This window comes from Triticum aestivum, chromosome 6B, assembly GCF_018294505.1.
Source record: "Triticum aestivum cultivar Chinese Spring chromosome 6B, IWGSC CS RefSeq v2.1, whole genome shotgun sequence".
Taxonomy (NCBI): Eukaryota; Viridiplantae; Streptophyta; class Magnoliopsida; order Poales; family Poaceae; genus Triticum; species Triticum aestivum.
Genome location: NC_057810.1, coordinates 724,417,981 through 724,440,080, shown reverse-complemented (window position 1 = coordinate 724,440,080; position 22,100 = coordinate 724,417,981). Strand labels below are relative to the sequence as shown.

General features: G+C 42.1%; 1 long non-coding RNA gene across 1 annotated transcript; it reads right to left on the bottom strand.

Annotated features, from left to right (window-relative positions):
• Nucleotides 1–19,420: 19,420 nt before the first annotated feature.
• LOC123140066 (uncharacterized) lies at nt 19,421–22,100 on the bottom strand. The gene is made up of 4 exons (XR_006469775.1): nt 20,847–22,100; nt 20,376–20,490; nt 20,050–20,128; nt 19,421–19,963 (listed from the first exon to the last, which is right to left on the bottom strand). It is a non-coding gene; the product is annotated as an uncharacterized lncRNA (long non-coding RNA).

Below are 22,100 nucleotides of genomic sequence, written 5' to 3'. Positions count from 1 at the left end.
CTAAGCATGCCACATAAGCAAAAAAGTGACATGGCACAACATTTAAGGAGGGGAGAGAGTACTTTGGCGACCCCAGAAAAAACCAATGCCAAGCGCGAGAACCTAGGCAAACCACTTAAATAAAACAATTTGGCCAATGCATGAAAAACTTTAGGTGCTAACTCATTAAATAAAGTATGTTTAGCAACAACAAGTTAAGCACCTATGCATTGGAGACTTGAGTTGCTAAGATATTTTATGCACTTAGCACCTCATCTAAGCACCTTTGCATTGGGAGAGGTCTTAGCTAAACAGCTGCTGCCAAGCTTTGGTACAAGGAGCCGTCCACGCCTTTTGATCCTGACGCGCCTCAACTAAACAAGGATGCTTGTCGTTTTTATTTTACTTATCGAGACACTAGCTGCAGAATTAACTAAATTTAAATCGACAAAAATACCCGGAAGAATATGCTAGGAGATAATGAAGGACAAGCAAGGATCCGCCGGATTGCCGCTGCTGCCTGCCGGACTGCGCCGATGGGAGCCTCTTCCCCTGCCTCGTAGGCCCCATCGACCCGCTCCTCGCCGCAGCGGCGCCGGGTGATCCATCCAATCGGCTCGGCACCCATCTCCCCCTCTCTCGGCCCAGCGGCCCATCGCGGCCGCGAGAGCTCTGTATTCCCACTGATTGAGGGATATTCAATTCAGTGTCCGGGCTCATCTGCCCCCGGTGAACAGTAAATTTAAAAAGTACTTAAATATCGAAAAAATTGTAATGCGCGATGTTCATATAAAATTTCAGCTTGTTCGGACATCCGAGGAGCTCAAAGAAAAAGAACGCTCGAAATGGTACATGAACAGTAAACTTTCTTGCAGCCCAAAATTTGTCTTTTTTCTGAGAGCTACTGAAATGTTCAAACTCCACGAAATTTGGCATGGACTTCACAGGCATGAGCATTTAGCATCACACAAAAATTCAGATATTTTTTGAATTCCTTGGGTGTAGATGCACCCGAGAGCCAAAACGTCATGTCCCACTGATTGATCTTTTTTTAGGACTTCGGATCGGTTAGTCTTCTGTATGATGTAAAGTGGGCACCACTATGTCTTTCTTCTAGCTCGCAAAAACTATATCCTGCTTATAGCAAGTCTTTCTTCGGACTTGAAGAATCCTCCACAGTTGCGGGCTGGCCTATTTCGTGCTAAAAGAAATAAAGAAAAATGGTCGTGCGCGAAAATCGGGTTGGGTTGCTAGCCACTCAGCCAACATTCAATTTTTATTAATTAGAATGTCACGACCTTGCTAAAGAAACAGACTCGGGTTTTCACCGGTGTTCTGAGTTTTTTTCTTTTGTATTTTCTTGCCTTTTCATTTGTTTTATTCACTTCTTTTCTCTGTTACTAGTGGAATTTTTTTTCTTTGTTTTCCTTTGTTTCTTTTACGGGTTTTGACTAGTTTTTTTCTTTTCTTTTCTTTGGTTTTGTTTTTTCTTGGTTTTCTTTTCTTTTCTCTCCGGTTTTCATTGTTGTCTTTACACATTTTTGGTATATATATCTAATATATTTTTTCTAATACACGTCTCATATTTATCAAATAAGATTAAGATTTATCGGATACATGTCAACATTTTTAAATATACATTTAACTTTTTTCAAATGCTTGATTAACAGTTTTCAAATACAAGATTAACATTTTCTAAATACATGGTTAACATTTTTCATGTCACATTTTAAAATTTTCTCAAATGCTTGAGTAAGATTTTTTTCGAAGCCTCCGCCTCAGCCGCCATCCCTTCCAGATTGAAACTGGTCATCTTTCTGTAGCCTCGATTCAGATCTAGCACCACGGGCGGGCCGGCAGCGGGGCGGGTCTGCGGCGTGACTCCCAGGAGGGGGGGGGGGGAAGCGGTGGTGAGCGGCTAGGTGGTGGTGGCGACGACACCAGCCTGCTGAAGCGTGGCCGGCGGGGCTTAGCGGGCCCATTTCGGGCTTTGCCGGGCCAGGGGTGGCCTTGTATGCCGCGCTGCCATCTCCGGACGACGACCGCGACGGTGCCGGAGGCGCGGGCCTCTTGCACGACGAGGGTCGAGGTGGTTCCTTCCTGCTCAGCCTTGGTGCTGCTACTTCCGTCGCTTGGCTCTTGTCTCCGGTATTCTTGGCCTCGTGTTGGTGCTCGCAGTGAGACGACGTGGGTGGCGGCGCAACCGCGATGGCGCATGATGTTGGCGCAGTCGGAATATGTATTTGACATGAAGAAAGCAGTAGCAATAAAACTGAACGATTATTATGCTAAGCTAACGGATGGCTCTTGTCCATCACATCATTCTCCTAATGATGTGATCTCGTTCATCAAATGACAACACATGTCTATTTCTAGGAAACTTAATCATCTTTGATTAACGAGCTAGTCAAGTAGAGGCATACTAGGGACATTGTGTTTTGTCTATGTATCCACACTTGTATCAAGTTTCCGGTTAATACAATTCTAGCATGAATAATAGACATTTATCATGATATAAGAAAATAAAAAATAACAACTTTATTATTGCCTTTAGGGCATATTTCCTTCAGTAAGTGGGCCTATAAGATTAAGACTCACTCTTGTGGCCCGTGGCTTTAAGCAGGAGCATGGTCGCGATTACAATGGGAAGTTTTCTCCTATGGCCCATATGACCATTGTCCGTGAACTTTGCTACCTATTGAGCACTCCGTTGGTTTTCCCTTGAAGAGGAAAGGGTGATGCAGCAAAGTAGCGTAAGTATTTCTCTCAGTTTTTGAGAACCAAGGTATCAATCCAATAGGAGGCTCCTCAAAAGTCCCTTGTACCTACACAAACAAACAAGAACCTCGCAACCAACGCCGATAAAGGGGTTGTCAATCCCTTCACGGTAACTTGCGAAAGTGAGATCTAATAGAGATAATAAGATAAGGTAAACATTTTTGGTAATTTTATGATATAGATTGGAAAGTAAAGATTGCAAAACAAAGATAGATGGGAAACTTATATGATAAAAGATAGACCCGGGGTCCATAGGTTTCACTAGTGGCTTCTCTCAAGATAGCATAAGTGTTATGGTGGGTGAACAAATTACTGTCGAGCAATTGATAGAAAAGTGCATAGTTATGAGGTTATCTAGGCCTGATCATGTATATAGGCATCACGTCCGCAACAAGTAGATCGAAACGATTCTGCATCTACTACTATTACTCCACACATCGACCGACTCCTGCCTGCATCTAGAGTATTAAGTTCATAAGAACAAAGTAACGCATTAAGCAAGAAGACATGATGTAGAGGGACAAACTCAAGCAATATGATATAAACCCCATCTTTTTATCCTCGATGGCAACAATACAATACGTGCCTTGCTGCCCCTGCTGTCACTGGGAAAGGACACCGCAAGATTGAACCCAAAGCTAAGCACTTCTCCCATTGCAACAAAGATCAACCTAGTAGGCCAAACCAAACTGATATTTCAAAGAGACTTGCAAAGATAACCAATCACACATAAAAGAATTCAGAGAAGATTCAATTATTTCTCATAGATAAACTTGATCATAAACCCACAATTCATCGGATCTCGACAAACACACCGCAAAAAGAATTACATCGAATAGATCTCCAAGAAGATCGAGGAGAACTTTGTATTGAGATTCAAAGAGAGAGAAGAAGTCATCTAGCTAATAACTATGGACCCGAAGGTCTGTGGTAAACTACTCACAACTCCTCGGAGAGGCCTTGGAGATGATGTAGAGGCCCTCCGTGGTCGATTTCCCCTCCGGCGGAGCGCCGGCGAAGGCTCCAAGATGGGATCTCGCGGATACAGAAAGTTGCGGCGGTGGAATTAGGTTTTCGTGATGCTCCTGGATGTTCTCCGGGTACGTGGATATATATAGGAGGAAGAAGTAGGTCGGTGGAGCCATGAGGGGTCCACGAGGGTGGGGTGCGCGCCCACCCCCCTAGGGCGCGCCGGGCACCCTCGTGGCCGCCTCGTTTACTTCTTGATGTCCACTCCAAGTCTCCTGGTTTTTATTTGTTCCAAAAAGATCGTTCTCAAAGGTTTTGGACTTCGTTTGATATTCCTTCACTTCAAAGCCCTGAAATAAGCAAAAAACAACAATTCGGGCTGGGCCTCCGGTTAGTACGTTAGTCCCAAAAATATATAAAAGTGTAAAGTAAGGCCCATAAACATCCAAAATAGGTAATATAATAGCATGAAACAATAAAAAATTATAGATACGTTGGAGACGTATCAAGCATCCCCAAGCTTAATTCCTGCTTGTCCTCGAGTAGGTAAATGATAAAAACAGAATTTTTTATGTGGAATGCTACCTAGCATATTTCTCAATGTAATTTTCATTATTGTGGCATGAATGTTCAGATCCAAATGATTCAAAATAAAAGTTTATATTGACATGAAAATAGTAATACTTCAAGCATGCTAACAAAGCAATCATGTCTTCTCAAAATAACATGGCTAAAGAAAGCTATCCCTACAAAATCATATAGTCTGGCTATGCTCTATCTTCATCACACAAAGTATTTAATCATGCACAACGCCGATGACAAGCCAATCAATTGTTTCATAATTTAGTATTCTCAAACTTTTTCAACTTTCACACAATACATGAGCGTGAGCCATGTACATAGCACTATATGTGGAATAGAATGGTGGTTGTGGAGAAGACAAAAAGGGAGAAGATAGTCTCACATCAACTAGGCATATTAACGGGCTATGGAGATACCCATTAATAGATATCAATGTGAGTGAGTAGGGATTGCCAGGCAACGGATGCACTAGAGCTATAAGTGTATGAAAGCTCAACAAAAGAAACTAAGTGGCTGTGCATCCAACTTGCTTGCTCACGAAGACCTAGGGCATTTTGTGGAAGCCCATCATTGCTATATACAAGCCAAGTTCTATAATGAAAAATTCCCACTAGTATATGAAAGTGACAACATATGAGACTCTCTATCATGAAGATCATGGTGCTACTTTGAAGCACAAGTGTGGTAAAGGATAGTAGCATTGTCCCCTCTCTCTTTTTCTCTCATTTTTTTCCTTTCTCTTTTTTCGTTTTTTTCTTTTATTTGGCCTTTCTCTTTTTTTTATTTGGCCTTTCTATTTTTTTTATAAAGTCCAAAGCTCATCCCGACTTATGGGGGAATCATAGTCTCCATCATCCTTTCCTCACTTGAGGCAATGCTCTAATAATGAAGATCATCACACTTTTATTTACTTACAACTCAAGATTACAACTCGATACTTAGAACAAAATATGACTCTATATGAATGCCTCCGGTGGTGTACCGGGATATGCAATGAATCAAGAGTGACATGTATGGGAGAATTATTAAGGTGGCTTTTCCACAAATACAATGTCAACTACATGATCATGCAAAAGCAATATGACAATGATGGAGCGTGTCATAATAAAAGGAACGATGGAAAGTTGCATGGCAATATATCTCAGAATGGCTATGGAAATGCCATAATAGGTAGGTATGGTGGTTGTTTTGAGGAAGGTATATGGTGGGTGTATGGTACCGGCGAAAGTTGCACGGCACAAGAGAGGCTAGCAATGCTGGAAGAGTGAGAGTGCGTATAATCCATGGACTCAACATTAGTCATAAATAACTCATATACTTATTGCAAAAATGTACAAGTCATTGAAACAAAGTAATACGCGCATGCTCCTAGGGGATAGATTGGTAGGAAAAAACCATCTCCAACTTCATCACAAAGGGGTTCACCATACGTGCATGCTACAGAAATCACTAACTTCAACACAAGTATTCCTCAAATTCACAACTACTTTAACTATCATGACTCTAATATCATCATCCTCATGTCTCAAAACAATTATCAAGCATCAAATTGATCATAGCATCCAATTCACTTTCTATGATAGTTTTTATTATACCCAACTTGGATGCCCATCATTTTAGGACCAATTTTATAACCATGGCAAATACCATGCTGTTATAAAGACTCTCAAAATAATAAAAGTGAAGCATGAGAGATCAAAAATTTCTACAAAATAAAGCCACCACCCTGCTCTAAAATATATAAGTGAAGCACTAGAGTTAAAATTATCTAGCTCAAAAGAAATAAGTGAAGCACATAGAGTATTCTAATAAATTCCAAATCATGTGTGTCTCTCCCAAAATGTGTGTATAGCAAGGATGATTGTGGTAAACTAAAAAAACAAAGACTCATATCCTACAAGACGCTCCAAGCAAAACACATATCATGTGGCGAATAAAAATATAGCTCCAAGTAAAGTTACCGATAGACGAAGACGAAAGAGGGGATGCCTTTCGGGGCATCCCCAAGCTTAGGCTTTTGGTTGTTTTGGATTATCTTGGGGTGCCATGGGCATCCCCAAGCTTAGGTTCTTGCCAATCCTTATTCCATAGTCCATCAAACCTTTACCCAAAACTTGAAAACTTCACAACACAAAACTCAACAGGAAATCTCATAAGCTCCGTTAGTGCAAGAAAGAAAAACCACCACATGAGGTACTGTAAGAACTCATTCTTTATTTATATTTGTGTTAAACCTACTGTATTCCAACTTCTCTATGGTTCATACCCCCGATACTAGCCATTGATGCATCAAAATAAGCAAACAACACACGAAAACAGAATCTGTCAAAAATAGAACAGTCTGTAGCAATCGGTAACTTTTGAATACTTCTGGAACTCTAAACATCCTACCAAACTAGGAAGTCCTGGGCAATTAATCTACTAATCTACTGAAAAAAGAATTAATGCAAAATCACGTTTCTGTGATTTATTAAAATTATTCTCGTGCGCGCAAAAGTTTCTGTTTTTCAGCAGAATTAAATTAACTATCACCGTATGTTATCCTATAGGTTCTACTTGGCACAAACACTAATTAAGACATAAAACCACATATAAACAGAAGCTAGATGAATTATTTATTACTAAACAGAAGCAAAAAGCAAGGAACAAAAATAAAATTGGGTTGCCTCCCAACAAGCGCTATCGTTTAATGCCCCTAGCTAGGCATAAAAGCGAGGATAGATCTACGTATTGCCATCTTTGGCATTCAATTCATAAGTGGCTCACATAATAGATTCATAAGGTAATTTGACTTTCTTTCTAGGGAAGTGTTCCATTCCTTTCCTTAACGGAAATTGGAATCTAATATTCCCTTCCTTCATATCAATAATTGCACCAATTGTTCTAAGGAAAGGTCTACCAAGAATAATAGGACATGAAAGATTGCAATCTATATCAAGAACGATAAAATCTACAGGCACATAATTCCTACTTGCAACAATAAGAACATCATTAATCCTTCCCATAGGTTTCTTAATAGTGGAATCCGCAAGGTGCAAGTTTAAAGAGCAATCATCAAAATCATGGAAACCTAGCACATCACATAAAGTTTCGGAATCATGGAAACACTAACACCCAAATCACACAAAGTTTAGCACTCATGATCTTTAATTTTAATTTTTATAGTAGGTTCCCGCTCATCATAAAGTTTTCTTGGTATAGAAACTTCCAATTCAAGTTTTTCTTCATAAGATTGCATCAAAGCATCAACGATATGTTTGGTAAAAGCTTTATTTTGACTATAAGCAAGAGGAGAATTCAACATGGATTGCAACAAGGAAATACAATCTATTAAAGAACAATTATTATAATTAAATTCCTTGAAATCCATAATAGTGGGTTCAATGCTATGTAAAGTTTTGACCTCTCCAATCCCACTTTTACCAAATTTAGCATCAAGATATAAAAACTCCGAATCATTGGGACGCCTTTTAACTAAAGTTGACTCATCTCCGGTCCCATTATTATCAAGATTCATATTGCAAAACAAAGATTTAATCGGGGACACACACTACAAAAAATATGTCAACTTGTGACCTTGACTATTGGTCACTAAAAGGTCATTGTTTTTCATTTGCGACCTTTTTTTGACCAAAAATAGAAGGTCAAAAGCTGGCGGTCGTAAACTGAAATTAACGGCCTTCTCTGTGAGAAGGTCGTGGACGTTTACGACCAAAATATGCCTATTGTTTTGTTTTGGTCACTAGCAGCCTCCCCAGGCCACGTAGGCATCCGACGTAGCAATCTGATGTGGCACAAGAATGGGCCCGGTCCAATTGGGTGTTTATATGGGCCGAGCCCATTAATTCAGCCTTTCTATATATATTTTTCCTATCAATTTTTGGTCAGACTTCATGGGCCAAGACCAACAATTCGGCCTTTTTATTTCATGGGTCATGGTCTTTTTGTACAATAGTTTTAGTTTTTTTATAAAATGGGTCCACTAGTCAAACAAGTCCCACTTGTCAGGTTCTGATAAGTGGGTCCTAGCTATTAGGCCCAGATTCTTCATATTTCAATTTGACAATAAGAAAATAACCAGTAGTTAAATTGGCAAGCAAAAAATACACATGATACTTCAAATAACAATAGCCAGATTCAATACAAGCTCTACAAATGACACGTCCTACAAGCTGTAGCATATAAAAGCTTATTTACAAGCTCTACAAATGACACGTTCTACAAGCTGTAGCATTTACAAGTTCTACAAGTTACACGTAATACAAGCTTAGTTGATACAAGCTCTACAACTATGGGAATCAGTTACAAGCTCTACAAGTGTTTTCTTCTTCTACATGTAGCTCCTTCAATAGCGATCAAATGCCGGATTCACTGGAGAGTCAGGACTAGGTCTTCCACGGACGCCCTGTTACATGAATCAACTGATAAAAATTAGACAAACTGGAGCCAATATATTATGAACATTCCATTCAAAAAAGGAGTAAAGGACATTCTTTGTTTCATCACGTTACAAAGGAGCAGCACAAACCACAACTTTACTCGACACACACACACATACACACATGAATATTAAGCTCAGTTCCAGCAACTATATCATGGTTTAACAGCTGGCCTCAGCATCATCAAACCACCATGCTTATGATCATAATCTAAGCATATCATCAAACAAAACCTACACAGATAAAGATCACAGCACAAACAAAACCACAGGCGCACCAGCGCTGGCATGAGATTCAACGCAACAGCAATGGGGCTACCACAACAACATGAAAAACCTAAGCATACTAGAGAAAATAGATAGTTGGTGCTGGAGGGGCTGGTGAATTACCTCAATGGCGTACTTGATGGGTGATGATGGTCCTTCTCAAGTAGTTGTCGTCCACAGTTAAGAGGTTTCATACATCTGTCTAGAACAATCAGCAAACCAGAAATCAGAACGAATACTTCAATCTCATAAGAAGTTTAAAAAAGACTATAGCAGGACAGAAATATGTGGACTACTTCTAAAATGGTACATATAGCACATGCCCAAACAAATATGTGATTTCAAGGTTGAAAGCTTTAACATAGAACGCTGAATAATTCGTTGCCCAAAACGTGCTATATATACACCAAGTGATGAGAAACCATATGTAGAATTTATAAACGTAAGGAGCAGAATTTCTAATTTTCTCACACTTGGCATTTTCACAGTTAACACCATCATGCACAACACCAAGCTGCTCCAGGCTGGCCAGTTGACTGATACTACTGGATAGGCAATGCAAACTATTACCAAAACAAGAACCAGATATGGCAGGTAAAGTACCAGCATTTTACTCATAGCATGCAAAGTATCAATATTCTGTTCTTATCAGCTTATTCTTATGCCTAAAGCAAGGAAATCCCAATTTACTCATAGCATTACTCTTGCTCATAGCATTTTATTCATACAAGAGAAGTCTAAAAAAGACTACAGCAGTACCTAACTAATGCTGCAAATTATATTAGCTAACTAATACAACAATACCTAACTAATTATATTAGCTAACTCTTTCAAAAATGGAGCTCGTTCTCTCTAGGATTACTAGTCAGCTCACACTTTAAACATAACATTTGTTCATCTTATATAACAAAAGAACTTAGAAATGTCGATCTACTGCTCCAGAAATGCAATATGTAAACCCAGCCGGAATTGATAACTACAAGCTACAGCAGCTGAAAGTGGTAGTAGCTAAAACGCAAGCATTGTTCAAAGACAAACAACAAGAATCCTAGTAATGGATTGAACTCAATGCTCAGCAGCAGGTGGTGCTTGGCCTCTAGGTACCCCATGCCCTCGCCCGTCGGCAGCTGGTTCTTCCTCACCTATAACAATACACAAGCAGTCAAGCACACAAGAAAACGAACAGAATACTTAGTTTTGTGGATACTACTACCCATTGCTTAAATGCTGCCTTATTCTTACACAAGTGAACTTAACATAGATCATGAAGCACTTGTTAATATTTATATTCATCACAGCAACCTATAACCATCTCGCACACCACGAATCAAACTGTGAGTCAATAGATCAGGGCAGAATCTAAAGCCTAGTGTTCAGGCATAAATAAATTATAAAATTATCAATGCTGCTTCATTGAAACTGAGAAGCAGAAAATAGAGTACAAAATAGTAACCAAAACAGTTACGTATATCCCTAAGTAATGCTATATGTTAAAAAACTATCAAACATGACCTGTTCGGCTATTCCATTGTTTTCCAATTGGTTTCAATGAAGTGCTGTGAAGCATGTATGTGTCTTAACATTACTCCTAAGAAATGTTCACAACCTGAATTAACTATGCGATTATGTATCAATCACCTAAACCTGGGAATCTTTCACGTAAAGTGAGACGCCCTTAGTGGCAGCAAATCCACCACTTACAGCCATATCAGCATCTGGTTGATGATTGTAGTAGTTGTGTGGGCATTTGGTATGTTCATCCTAGTAGTTGAACACCAATCATTTCCACACAAGTAATTTACTAGACCAGTAGCACTAGTACTAGCTCACATCTCAAAAGCAAACTGCTGGAATTATTGTCGGCGTCTCTGGTTGTTTATTCAACGTGGATCACTAGCCAGGCTTCGTACACGCAGATCACGTGCGAAAACAAAGGACGAAGAAGGGGAATGAGGCACGGGAGGGAGAGAGATAGGGGGAGGGGGAGGAGCTCACCCCAGTCCTCCATCGTGGGTGGAAGTTGTCGAGATCTGAAAGGCTGGCGGTTGTCGCCATGTCTGGCTTCCTCATGTGCTGCGTGCGAGGTTGCCATGGCATCGGGCTTGTCCATGGCGTCCTCCTTGACCAGACGATCTGCAAAAAAACTGCACAAACGCAATGTGATTCGAGCAAGCTGAAGAAATCTACAAGGAGGAGGAGAAGAAAGGGGGGAGTCCATACCAGATCTCACCTGCACGCGCCACCTACGAGGTGGCCATGGCGTCGATCTAGGGTTTCGGCGTGGAGAGAAGGAGGGGAGCAGTTGCGCGAGGGGAACGAGCCGCCGGAGACCCGATGATCCCGTTGATGTCGTCGCCGTCCTGATTGCCGAAGGCCCGTGGCCGGCGTGAAGCACGCACGCGCACGTCGGCAAGAAAGCCGACCACGACGCCATGGTTGTGCCTGGACTGGTAGATCTGGGGGGTGAAGGCTAGGGGAGAGGGTCCGTGGCGGAGACAAGGTCGGCGGTGGTGGGTGAGGGTGGCGGCGGTGGGAATCGCGGGAGAGGGCTCGCTCTCTCTCGATCTGGACTGGATCGGGATTGGTTCGGTGGGTGGGATCGGGGGGGAGGGGAGGGGAGAGGGGATCGCGTGCCGTGGGAGGAGGCCGGGGACGGGGAGGAGAGGAGGCCGGGGACAGGGAGGAGGTGGCGGCGGCGACGAGACGAGGACGAGGGAGGAGGAGTGAGACAAGCAACGGCGGGGGAAAAGGGAGCGGGAGCGGCAGCGGCGATGGGGATAAATGAGCTAGGGTTTTTGTGGGTGGATGAGGATGAGAGGGAGGGGGGAGAGCGACGAGGGGAGGTGTAGGCTGCCGTTGGATCCGGGCGCATCTGACGGTGCTAATCCATGATCCGCGTGAGATGGTTTTGGACCAATCAAAACGCAGTACCCCTTTGATGGTTTTAAGACCATTTAAATTTGTCATAATCGATTGAAAATAAGATGTTAAAACATGTCTGCTATTTGATGGCCTAGAAAATAATAAAAACAAATAGAAATAAAAAAACTTTGCATTGTGTCACCAAGTGTGACCTACTTTTCACTAAGAATAACAAACTTTGAATAATGCAAATATCATAAAAAAGTGTTCTCAGAAATAAGTTTTGTGTAAGAGAAATATTTTCGAGTGCCCAAAATGATTTTTTTATGAAGAACCTAGCAAATATTTGTTGCAAATTTGGGCCACATCAATTTTATAAAATCTTAGGTCATATTTAATGTTCAGTTGACCAAATGTTGCCTACGGAAGTTTTCATTTTCTTTGGACGAAAAATTCATTTTCCATTTTTTTCGAATGCCCAAAATGAGTTTTTTTTGTGAAGGACCTACCATATATTTGTTGCAAAATTGTACCAAATGAATTTTCTAAAATACTAGGACATATTTAATGCACAATTTACCAAATGGTTGGGTGTAAAAAGTTTTGATCCACCTCTAGTGAAAAAGAAAAATCTCCGCCGATTCAGCTGGAAGCGGGTCAAATTTGAACTGCAGCTGCCTCGTAGTTTGCTCTTTATTTTTTTCAAAAATCATTTATAGGTACATAAGTATCTATTTAATCATAGAAACACAAAAAAATTCCAAGATTCAACCACTAGCTAGGAACGGTCATTCCCGCCGTTTTGACCGCATTTTGAGACGGGCATAAAATCTCAAAAAAAAAAATCAAAAAATTGCAAAACCTTCGCATTGTGTCGTTATATGTGGCCAAGTTACCAGCAAAAATTATAAACTTGTAATACGGCAATTATTTTTAAAACGTGTTCTCATAAACGAGCTATCAAGTGTGAAGATGCATGGCTTTCAACCCAAATGCTCAATCTTATGACCACATTCATGGCATAGTCTATTCAAATGATCTCATATTGTGCATAAGGGTGCATCTTGGAATTCCAAACAATGTTGCCTAAGGGAGTTTTCATTTTCTTTGCACGGAAAATTCATTTTCCATTTTCCAAGTGCCCCAAATGAGGTTTTTTTGTGAAGGACCTACCAAATATTTATTGCAAAATTGGACCAAATCAATTTTATAAAATACTAGACCATATTTAATGCACAATTGATAAAATGGTTGGGTGTTAAAAGTATTTATACACCTCTGGTGAAAAAGACAAATTTCCGCTGATTCAGCTCGAAGCGGGTCAAATTTGAACTGTGGCTACCTCATAGTTTGCTCTTTATTTTTTCCAAAAATCATTTCTAGGTACATAAGTATCTACTTAATCAGAGAAACACCAAAAAAATTCCAAGATTCAACCACTAGCTAGGAACGGTCATTCCCGCCGTTTTGATCGCATTTTGAAACGGGCATAAAAAATTCAAAAAAAATCAAAAATTGCACAACCTTCGCATTGTGTCATTATATGTGGCCAAGTTACTAGGAAAAATAATAAACTTGAAATACAGCAATTATTTTAAAATAGTGTTCTCAGAAACGAGCTATCATGTGTGGAGATTAATGCCTTTCAAGCCAGATGATCAATCTTATGGCCACATTCATGGCATAGTTTGTTCAAATGATCTCATATTGTGCACAAAGGTGCATATTGGAATGGCAAACAATGTTGCCTAAGGGAGTTTTCATTTTCTTTGCACGGAAAATTTGTTTTCCATTTTTCGAGTGCCCGAAACGAGTTTATTTTGTGAAGGACCTACAATATATTTATTGCAAAATTGGACCAAATAAATTTTCTAAAATACTAGGCCATATTTAATGCACAATTAACCAAATGGTTGGGTTTCAAAAGTTTTAATCCACCTCTGGTGAAAAAGACAAATTCCCGCCGATTCCGTAGGAAGCGGGTCAAATTTGAACTGCAGCTGTCTCATAGTTTACTATTTATTTTTTCCAAAAATCATTTATAGTTACATAAGTACCTATTTAATCATAAATACATGGTTTTGTGGCGATACGTCGAGGTTTGGGCGGTGGCCGAGGCCCCCAACTCTAGAGCGCGTAAACTCGCATGCCCGCCGCGTGGTCACCGCGTGACCGTGGCGTTGCCATGTGTTTTGGGCAGCCTAGGCATGTCTAGTGGGTTGGGCACTCCCCAGGTAGGTTCTAGGAAGAAAATTACAACATAAGGTTCTCACGAGGAGACCGATCGATGCTCAAACATGAATTAGCCGCCAAGTGTTTGATTAGTGGTACGGGAAATCTACACGGCTAATGGGCATGAGTTTTGGCTGAGGATGATCTGTTACTAAGAAGACCGTCTTCACAAATTTTCAGCTCAAAAGGAGGAGCCTAGGTGGTACTTGCTTTGCAAACTACCACACTGGACATAAATACGAATGTTGAAGCTCGGCTCAAAATAATGAATGGATTGAGCTGACATTTGGTGGAGGATGGTTATTTGGGCATAGGAAAGCACTGTAGAAAATGGATACTATTTGGACATGCCAAAGTGGTACTTCCTTCACAAACTGTTGTTCTGAATAGAATAGGAAAATGAATATTTTTGAATTATTTTTGAACTAGGCAAGGAAGGTTTTTTACATATTTGACGAAGATATGACCCAAAGAATTTATGAGATACTTTTGGGAATTTTGGGAATGACAGAAATATAGGTTGCTTCACAACCTAGGGCAAAAACTGCCACATGGACATGACACATAGGCAAAACTGATGAGGTGGCGCCTAGTCATAGCAACCCACCACAATTTACAAGGTTATGACCATCTATATTGGTCATGGTCAGCTAGAAATAAGGCAGCAGACCAGTGCTATCTGCTTTATGACTATTTCGTGTAAGGAAATTACGACCTTTCTGACCAAAATGGTCGTTATAGTTTAGGGTTTGGAGCCCCCCGAACAGCTTTTGACCAATTGGTCTGAAATGGTCATATATCTATGACCAATTCTTCCAGGGTCACTGACAGAAGGTCACTAGTTGACATATTTCTTGTAGTGACATCAATAACTTTTAGATCTTCATCATTATTTTCATGGAAACTAGAAGAACACGCTCTTACAAAGCAATCTTTCTTGGCACGCATCCTAGCGATTCTTTCTTTGCACTCATCAATGGAAATTCTTATGGATTTGAGAGACTCATTGATATCATGCTTAGGTGGAATAGATCTAAGTTTCAAAGAATCAACATCAAGAGAAAGTCTATCAACGTTCCTAGCCAATTCATCAACTTTAAGCAATTTTTCTTCAAGCAAAGCATTGAAATTCTTTTGAGAGATCATAAATTCTTTAACACTATTCTCAAAATCAGAGGGCATCTTGTTAAAATTTCCGTAAGAGTTGTTGTAGGAATTGCCATAATTATTAGAGGAATTACTACGAAATGGCCTAGGATTAAAGTTTCCTCTATACACGTTATTACCAAAATTATTCCTACCAACAAAATTCACATCCATAGATTCATTATTATTCTCAATCAAAGTAGACAAAGGCATATCATTGGGATCAATAGGAGCACTCTTAGTAGCAAACAATTTCATAAGTTCATCCATCTTTCCACTCAAAACATTAGTTTCTTTTATCGCATGCACTTTTTTACTAATAGATCTTTCGGTGTGCCATTGAGAATAATTGACCATAATATTATCAAGGAGTTTAGTAGCTTCTCCTAAAGTGATTTCCATAGAAGTGCCTCCCGCGGCCGAATCTAAAAGATTTCTAGAAGCAAAATTCAATCCGACATAAAATTTTTGTATGATCATCCATAAGTTCAAACCATGTGTAGGGCAATTGCGAATCATTAATTTCATTCTGTCTCAAGATTGGGCAACATGCTCATGATCAAGTTGTTTAAAAATCATAATATCATTTCTAAGAGAGATAATCTTAGTGGGAGGAAACTATTTAGAGATAAAAGCTTCATTGCACTTATTCCATGAATCAATGCTATTTTTAGGCAAAGACGAAAACCAAGTTTTAGCACGATCTCTAAGTGAAAATGGAAATAACTTCAATTTAAAAATATCATTACCCGTATCTTTCTTCTTTTGCATATCACACAAATCAAAAAAGTTGTTTAGATGAGTCATCTTCACTAGGAAGGCCAGAGAATTGATCTTTCATAACAAGATTCAACAAGGCAGCATTGATTTCACAAGATTCAGCATCATTAAGAGGAGCAATTGGAGTGCTAAGGAAATCATTATTATTGGCATTGGAAAAGTCACACAATTTGGTATTATCTTGCGCCATGGTGACAAGCAATCCAACACACAAGCGCACAAAAGGCAAGCGAAAAAGAGAGGAGGATAGGAAAGAGAGGGCGAATAAAATGGCAAGAGTGAAGTGGTGGAGAGGAAAACGAGAGGCAAATGGCAAATAATGTAATGCGAGGGAGATGAGTTTTTGATGGGTACTTGGTATGTCTTAACTTGAGCGAAGACCTCCCCGGCAACGGCGCTAGAAATCCTTCTTGCTGCCTATTGAGCACTGTGTTGGTTTTCCCTTGAAGAGGAAAGGGTGATGCAGCAAAGTAGCGTAAGTATTTCCCTCAGTTTTTCAGAACCAAGGTATCAATCGAGTAGGAGGCTCTTCAAAAGTCCCTCGTACCTACACAAACAAACAAGAACCTCGCAACCAACGTGATAAAGGGGTTGTCAATCGCTTCACGGTAACTTGCGAAAGTGAGATCTAATAGAGATAATAAGATAAGATAAATATTTTTTGTTATTTTTATGATATAGATTGGAAAGTAAAGATTGGAAAATAAAGATAGATGGGAAACTTATATGATAAAAGATAGACCCGGGGGCCATAGGTTTCACTAGTGGCTTCTCTCAAGATAGCATAAGTATTACGGTGGGTGAACAAATTACTGTCGAGCAATTGATAGAAAAGTGCATAGTTATGAGATTATGTAGGCATGATCATGTATATAGGCATCACGTCCGCAACAAGTAGATCGAAACGATTCTGCATCTACTACTATTACCCCACACATCGACCGACTCCTGCCTGCATCTACAGTATTATGTTCATAAGAACAGAGTAATGCATTAAGCAAGAAGACATGATGTAGAGGGATAAACACAAGCAATATGATATAAACCCCATCTTTTTATCCTCGATGGCAAAAATACAATACGTGCCTTGCTACCCCTGCTGTCACTGGGAAAGGACACCGCAAGATTGAACCCAAAGCTAAGCACTTCTCCCATTGCAAGAAAGATCAATCTAGGAGGCCAAACCAAACTGATAATTCGAAGAGACTTGCAAATATAACCAATCACACATAAAAGAATTCAGAGAAGATTCAATTATTTCTCATAGATAAACTTGATCATAAACCCACAATTTATTGGATCTCGACAAACAAACCGCAAAAAGAGTTAAATTGAATAGATCTCCAAGAAGATCGAGGAGAACTTTGTATTGAGATTCAAAGAGAGAGAAGAAGTCATCTAGCTAATAACTATGGACCCGAAGGTCTATGGTAAACTACTCACAACTCATCGGAGAGGCCTTGGAGATGATGTAGAGGCCCTCCGTGGTCGATTCCCCCTCCGGCGGAGTACCGGCGAAGGCTCCAAGATGGGATCTCGCGGATACAGAAGGTTGCGGCAAAGGAATTAGGTTTTCGTGGTGCTCTTGGATGTTCTCGGGGTACATGGATATATACAGGAGGAAGAAGTAGGTCGGTGGAGCCACGAGGGGCCCACGAGGGTGGGGGCTGCGTCCACCCCCCTAGGGCGCGCCGGGCACCCTCGTGGCCACCTCGTTTACTTCTTGACGTTCACTCCAAGTCTCCTGGTTTGCATTTGTTCCAAAAAGATCGCCCCCGAAGGTTTCATCCCGTTTGAACTCCGTTTGATATTCCTTTTCTTCCAAACCCTGAAATAGGCAAAAAAAAGCAATTCGGGCTGGGCCTCCGGTTAGTAGGTTAGTCCCCAAAAATGATATAAAAATGTAAAGTAAGGCCCATAAACATCCAAAACGGGTAATATAATAGCATGGAACAATAAAAAATTATAGATACGTTGCAGACGTATCACACTTCTCATTGTGGCCTTTGTTCGCGGTTGGTTTATGTCTCAACTTGATGTTAAAACTGCCTTTCTTAATGATGACTTGCACCAGGAGGTTTATATGCAGCCAACACCTAGGTATTCAGTTTCTGATAGCATGGTTTGTCGTCTTCGCCGCTCTCTCTATGATTGTAAGCAAGGCCCCGACGCTTGGTTGAGCGTTTTGGCGTTGTGGTCACCGCAGCTGTTTTTTTGTCCAAGGCTCATGATCGAATGCTGTTTTTCCGCCTTTCTGCTCATGGTCGAACACTTGTTCTTCTATATGTTGATGACATGATCATCACTAGTAACGATTCTTAGTACATTGCCTTTGTCAAGGCCCGTCTCAGTGAGAAGTTCCTTATGTTTGATCTTTGTCCTCTTCGTTATTTTCTTTGGATTGAGGTTTCCTCTACCTCTGATGCATTTTTTATTTCCCAAGAAAAATATATTTAGGATCATGTTGCTCATGTGGCTCTTAGTGATGAGCACATTGTTTAGACTCCTATGAAGGTCAATGTTCACCTTCGTGATTCTGATAGGGAGCCCTTGTCTGATCCGACGTGTTATCGTCATCTTGTTGGGAGTTACTTGTCCGGATATCTCCTATCCTCTCCATATTTCGAGTCTCTATATTTCTACCACCACTTTAGTTCACTGTAGTCACCTTCTTCCTATTCTATGATATCTTCGTGGCACGATCTCCCATTGCCTTTTTTCCAGTTCTAGGTTATTATAGCTCCATGCCTATCCGGATGCTACGCGGGCTAGTGATCCTTCGGAAAACTCCGTTAATTTTCTACTTACTGTGTTTTTTTATGGTTCTCTCATCCAGGAAGATGAAGAAACATACTACATTTTCCCGTTCGTGTAGAGGCCGAGTTGCAAGCTATGACTCTTCTGACGATAGAGGTGACTTGGTTACGATGGTTAGTGGTGGATTTTGGTGTTTCTAATACTAACCTTACCACCCTCTTGTGAGATGGTACATGTTTTATCAGTATTGTGCGGGATCCCGTGAAGCATGAGCTTACCAAGCATATTGGTGTTGATGCTTTTTTTGTGCGCACTGCTGTGTAGGACCATGGTATTGTTGTTCAGGATGTGCCTTCCGAGTTAGAGCTAGCAGATTTCTTCACAAAGGCCCAGATTAGAATGTACCATGGATTTCATCTGGATCCATCATGAGTTTGAGCGGGGGTGTTAGAGTTATATTGATGATGGACTTCCACTCTTTTTATTTTAACATGCTTGTACATGTATATATGCTGGCTTTGGCCTCCTCACACTACCAAGCTGCTGTTTTCAACAGAAACTATGAGCGAAATGATTATTCTTTTATGTCTGAAAATATGCACCCCGACTTGTTGAAACAAGACATATTCCTTGATGTATAGTTGTCATCGAGACGATCTAAACCTTTTGTTGTGGCTTGGTGTTTACATACAACGATATATTTATCATCTACACGCACGAACCATCGTGCCTACTTTAACAAGGAAATGGATCCGTGTTCATGTATGTCAACAAGTCATTCAGTTAACAGTTTAGGTAAGTAGTTGCATGCTCTTTTGGAGATAAATCAACCTAGTATGCTGCTGACGCAGAACATTATGGCATGGATGGTGAGCTGCTGCCTGCAGGCTCTCGGCCGGTGTCGGCACCAAATTACAACGGGGATGCTGGCCAGGTCACCCAGGTGGATGGCAAGGTTGTCGGCGTAGAAGATGGAGTAGGCATAGGAGCAGAGGCGGGGCATAGAATGTAGTGGACATTGAGGATGCTGCACCGTCGTAAAATTGGAGGTACAAAGATTCAGTTCGTTCGTGAGGTAACAACAGGGTCCCAGAGTCCAGGACGCAGAACGGAGCGCCGCTTTAAGCTTCAGAGTATATGTTCCTGTAGCTGTTCCTAGTTCCTACATAGGGACTGAAATAAAAAAATAGGACATTATAATCAGAGCATTTATTTGATTGGAAACATGAGAAAAATTGTCGCGCGGCAGTAAGGCGTACCTTATGTTGCTTGAAGGTGGACTGGCCGAATTCCCAGCAGCTGCCTCAAATTATGTCGGTGACGTGGGTACATGCCGTGCTGCAGTCCAATATGGCGAGGTCAAACATACGAGTCGGGACTACAGGTAGTAAACCACGTAGCTAGTGGGCAGGCCGATAAAAGAGACGATGTAGTTGGCATCAATTCAGAAAATGATATGGTTGCCTGCATCATTCTGCAGAGACCCGAGGTAATCCTTCTTTTCTAAAAAAAAATTAATTGAGGAAACGATATCACACGTGAGCCCCATGGAGCGCTTCATGCCGGTGAGGAACAGGAGGGCTACCTGGTTCCGCGTGCAGGAAGAGCCTGGCAGTGGGCGACCGAGTCGTCAAGAGACCGGAATGCCATGGCTTTGTGCGTAGGGGATTTCTTGTCTGGACATAGCATTTGCCGCTCCACTGAAAAGTAGATACATGGAAGGTTAGGCTCTTTGTAGCTAGCAGCAAAAAGATTCAATTTATTGTGGTTTGACGGGAGAATTTGGTATACTGAAACAAAATCAAAGTATACGAAATCAATTCTGTGAAAACTGGTATACTACTTCCGAGCATCGATCTGGGAATCCTGTATGCTTAACAGGGCAACACCAATTTAAGGTTCATGGTACATATTTGGATGAATGCTCCTCCCCCTTACGAAACCAAATAAAAGAACGAATAAATGACAAAAACAATGATGATCGCCTGCGAAGTTAAGAAAAATAATTTTGTGCTATCTATCGACCGGAGCATCCATGAATTAATCACGATAATACCTTGGATCATGACTTTCTTCGGGTTTGGCTTCCCTCGTAGGGAAGCACAGAGCCACAACAGATAACGGAAAACCTGGCGATTACAACAAGTGCACAAGTCAATATAGTGCAAACCACAAAAAGGCACCATAGGGAACAGAGGATTGCCACTTTGCCGAAAAAGGGTTTCCCCCAACTTTGTATACAAAGCAACCAACCGAGACATCCAACGATAGGTGCTGGGGCGGAAACAGCACAGTCACGCCCAAAAGAAAGAAAGAGAAAATACAAGAGAAACAAATGCCGACAACGGCAGATCGACAAAGAAACGAAGAAGCCTCGAGACCGCTGCACCCACCGGAGATCGCCCACCAAGCTCCGAGGCTCCGAAGCACCGGTACCAATCAACACCTCCAAGAAGGGACGCGGCGATGACAACGCTGCTGCCAAGGGTTTCCCTCGCTACGCGGTGAGGAGAGAGGAAGGGTAGCCCCGACGCCCTCCAGGAAGGTGTGGCGGCACCAACAAGCGCCACCGCGTCGATGTCGGGCAAGCCAACAGGGATTTCTCCCGATACCAACCTCCAACTTAGGCACTCCAGAGCTCGCCACCAAACAGACCTTCACCCTGCGCCAACCCGGCCACGAAGCTTCCCACACTGTCTCACCATGGCACCGTGAAGCATGGTCTGCACAATGAAGAAGAGGAGCCGGGACTAGGGCAGCAGCACCATCGGCACGCGGGAGGGCCACACCAGGCCCGTGGCCGCACAGGCCCGTCCGAGATCTCCGAGACCCGTAAAGTTCCCGCCTTCGCGCTGCAGCCGGCACGCGGTCGGCTCCGCCGCCCCTGTCGAAGCCGTTGCCCTGCCTCCCCGCACAGAGAGCCGCCAAGTGGAAGCACCACCACCATGCGCACCGTCGGCCACCACCACCAGGTCGCCGGACCGCCACCGGCCGAGCCACACCACCGCCGCACGCCCATGACGGAGAGGAACCACCGCAGCTGCCAGCAACCCAAAGCCGGACCCCAGTCGCCGCCCACGCCGTCTGCCATGCAGCGCCACGTACCGCCAGAGGGCTGCGCGCTGCCACGCCACGGTGCCCCGCGCCCGCCCTTGATGGAGGAACCCGCACCGCCCCCATCACGCGGAGGAGGAAGAGAAGGCCCCGCCGGCGCCGGCGCCGGTCGGGCTTAGACCAGCCGCACCCCCTGGCGGTGGTGAGGGAGCAGGGAGGAGGAGGGCAGGAGGGGAGACCGGCGGTGGGGGGGGGG